At 40.5% G+C, this 3,929-nt stretch overlaps 1 non-coding gene across 1 annotated transcript; it reads left to right on the top strand.

The window, feature by feature from the left end:
- Nucleotides 1-793: 793 nt before the first annotated feature.
- LOC112390615 (U6 spliceosomal RNA) lies at nt 794-900 on the top strand. The gene has a single exon (XR_003001304.1). It is a non-coding gene; the product is annotated as a U6 spliceosomal RNA (small nuclear RNA).
- Nucleotides 901-3,929: the final 3,029 nt, after the last annotated feature.

Below are 3,929 nucleotides of genomic sequence, written 5' to 3'. Positions count from 1 at the left end.
GTGAGAAGAGATTTTCTGCAGTTTGGGGGCTGAAACGTTGATTCATTCATCTTAAGACCTAGATGAAGCAAATAACACAGTACTTCCCCTCATATGTTCACTCTCTAGTGGAAGAGACAGGTAACTATCAAGTGAATTAATAAAATGAACTTAAAAGATGGTGCTATGAAGAAAAAGGCAGGGTGCTGGGAGGGAGAATAATGAGGTGAGGTAGGTAGCGGACAAACATCAGCTTTAGAGAGAACGGGGGGTCAGAAAGCCTCTCTGAGGAGCCATCAAGGAGGAGCTTGAAAAAAAAAAAAAAGGAGCTTGAGAAAAAGTAAGGGTGGGAGGGGTTTAAAGCATGAATTGGAGGACAGATGTTAGAATCAGTGAAGTACAAGGAAAGAAACAAACATGAACTCCAAGGTAAAACTTGTGTTTAAGCAAATATCTAGCTCAAAATCTTTTGTTTGTTATTCCAAATATTTGAGCATTACTTCATATAAAAACATACACACGCAAATACATTCTGAAACATGTAAATAGTTTATATGTTCCCAAAAGGATTCGAAGCACCTTATAGAAATATAACAGGAAATAATTCAGAAATTAGGATGAAGGTGAAAAGTAAAGACAGTAGGTAACTATCAAGTGAATTAATAAAATGAACTTAAAAGATGGTGCTATGAAGAAAAAGGCAGGGTGCTGGGAGGGAGAATAATGAGGTGAGGTAGGTAGTGGACAAACATCAGCTTTAGAGAGAACGGGGGTCAGAAAGCCTCTCTGAGGAGCCATCAAGAAGGATAAGACAGTGCTCCCAGCGTCAGCACATATACTAAAATTGGGACAATATTGAGAAGATTAGCATGGCCCCTGCGCAAGGATGACACACAAATTCGTGAAGCGTTCCATATTTTTAAGCAGCCGCATATCACAGAGAGATCAGCTTGCTGCTTTGTGTCCAGCTAGAGGGGTGGGATAGGGAGGGTGGGAGGGAGACGCAAGAGGGAGGGGATATGGGGATATATGTATACATATAGCTTATTCACTTTGTTACACAGCAGCAACTAATACAACAATGTAAAGCAATTATACTTCAATAAAGATGTTAAAAAAAATAAAAGTAAAGACAAACAGGAGAAGGAAAATGAAGTCAATTGTTAGGACTGACATACAAAAGTGCATATTATACAGTTCTAAACAGTAACTAGATCTGGGCTGTATATTTGATTCTGAGCTTCCAGGAACAGAGCAATAGGGAAATATGAACAATTATGAAATTCAGTGTGCCCATAATAAAAAAAAATGAAGTAGTTCTTAAGAGAAATATAGCTTCCTGGTATTAAGATCTGAGAGAAATACTCCTTCATCACGAGTCACTCTGTGACATACTGGTCAAAGTCCTCAACAATATCCCTGCAGTAAACACAACAGCAAGATTCCCAGGGCCATCTCTCAGAACTAGCTTCAATGCATAAAACCAAAGTGCAGCTCAGTAAAAGCAGTTCTATAAGGGACCAGAGGCAATCCAGCTACACAGCTTATACTAGCAGCTGTGAATCAGTGATAACAGAATGTCTAGAGAAATGGATGGATTACTTATCCTTCAGGTAATCCTCAATGAATATTACTTCTTTCACCTGAGCTTTTGATAAATAATGTGTAGGAGAGAACTGAAGTCATCTCTCTGGCAAGAGACTAGAGTGGAAATGATCTTGCTGCTAATTAGTAATTGTTTTGAAAATCAATGGCACTGAAGATAGGACTAACAATCTTTTAGAGAAGTAAGGGGTCTAACAGTGTGATAGCTTGAAAAAAGGCTATCCTACTGCCATTTGGAAGTGGACTTAAAACTTTCCTCAAAAAATAGATCTTAACCCATATAATCACATGGACAGATAATGCCTCAGGCCCCAAAGTACTTCCACACACATGTAGTCAAGATCATTTTAGCTGGGCTTCCCTGGTGGCGCAGTGGTTGAGCGTCCGCCTGCCGATGCCAGGGACACGGGTTCGTGCCCCAGTCCGGGAAGATCCCACCTGCCGCGGAATGGCTGGGCCCGTAAGCCATGGCTGCTAAGCCTGCGCGTCCGGAGCCTGTGCTCCGCATGGGAGAGGCCACAACAGTGAGAGGCCCGCATACCGCAAAAAAAAAAAAAAAAAATCATTCTAGCCTCTATTAGTCAAGAGAACTCAATAAATTAGTTAAAAATTTTTACTTTCCAGGTAACTGCATAGTGCATGTGCTGTATAAATTTTTTGTCAATAAATCAATTAAATGTTGGAGGACAGCGACCTAAAACAATATTTGAATATAAAAAGAGTTGATTTCAAGCCATGCTTTCTGACGATAATTATGTAGAAAGATTCAGAGCCTGCTTAGTGGTAATATCCTCAGCATAGAGGCAAATAATTATCTTTCCCTTCTTAAAAAAGAAAAGCCATGCACTAAGCTCATCTAAAAGTGCCTTTAGGGGGCTTCTCTGGTGGTCCAGTGGTTAAGACCTCATGCTTCCACTGCATGGGGCACGGGCTCCATCCCTGGTCAGGGAACTAAGATCCCACATGCCCTGCGACATGGCCAGAAATAAAAAATGGTTTTAGTTCTTTAAGGAGCACATTTTGAAAGAAAAAGGGGAAGCTTTCTGCTTGAACCAGTAGAGTTATCTGATCTGTTAGTTTGACCGAGACTGGCTAGCTGGTTGCCAAACTGGTTTTGTTTCCCTCTGGGCCCACAGTTCAACTAAATTTCCCAGCCTCCCTTGCAGTTAGGTGTAGGCAAGAGAATTCTGGCCAGTTGAATTGGATGTATTTCACCTTCAGGATGGTGCAAGAAACCTCAGAGTGACTTTGGGTGTAGTGTACCGAAGACGATAGACCTTTCCGTCAGTCTGGGTCACTCAACATCCAAGCTCTTATTGGGCATATGTGTGAGAGAAATAACTTTATATTGCATTAAGCCACTGAGATATCAAAGTTTGTTGTTACAGCAGCTAGTGTACAGTCAATACAACATTTAAATCAAGTCAAGAATATGCTTCTACCTCTCTGTACCTCAGTTTCCTTAACCGTAAAATGTAGATTTTAATAGCACTTACCTCATAAATTTGCTCTAAGAATTAAATATGTTAATTCATGTTAATGCTTCCAACAGTGCCTAGCACATAGTAAACATTCAATTCATGTTAACTATTATGGTTATTACAATAGTACAAATCTTCCTAGTAGAATTAAGTTCCGTATAACTCAAATTTCCTCTGACTATTCAGATTGTAGTAACAAGTGATGTCACATTCATGTTACTATCTGCACTGTGCTGATCTGTGCCCCAATCACTGCAGGATTTCAGTACATTTCTTGGTCACCTTGGATTGTCCCATACATGCTCTGAAATTATTCTCTGATCTCCATTTTGTTGTCTGCTAACCACTTTTGAAGTTACTGGGAAGTAGGGGGTGGCAGAATGAGGAAGGCTTGCCGTCACGGTGTACTGCCTCTCATTTGTCCCAAAGCTATAAACCCTCAAAGTGCCAGAATAGACTCCCATCCATTTGTATCTGTTTTTTCTCAAATTTGCTTTAATTTTTAAACTTTGTGTAATAATATACTGCGTTTCAGGAAATGTTAGAAACACATTTAAGGAATTATTCTCAGATAACACAGAACAAGTTTTAATTCATTTAATTTTCCATTGTCAGTCAACAGGCTTATGGGAAGGGGCAAACAGTCCACACCACTGAATCCAGGAATTCTCAGTGAGGTGCCTGGACCTCTTCTTAACCCACTTCTTGTCCATACAGCGGGTCACCACAGTTTACCCCAAAACTGCTCCTAGGTTTGGCTCACAGGGATTTTTAACCTGAGGCCCACAGACCTCCCTACCCAGCTGAAATAATCCCCAGGATATCCATGGACAGAACTCAGGAGGCCTGTGATCTTGGATGAGG

This window comes from Neophocaena asiaeorientalis, unplaced genomic scaffold (genome assembly GCF_003031525.2).
Source record: "Neophocaena asiaeorientalis asiaeorientalis breed wild unplaced genomic scaffold, Neophocaena_asiaeorientalis_V1.1 scaffold571, whole genome shotgun sequence".
In the NCBI taxonomy this organism is placed as follows: domain Eukaryota; kingdom Metazoa; phylum Chordata; class Mammalia; order Artiodactyla; family Phocoenidae; genus Neophocaena; species Neophocaena asiaeorientalis.
Note: the sequence above shows the minus strand (reverse complement) of the source record. Positions and strands in the feature narration are given on the sequence as shown.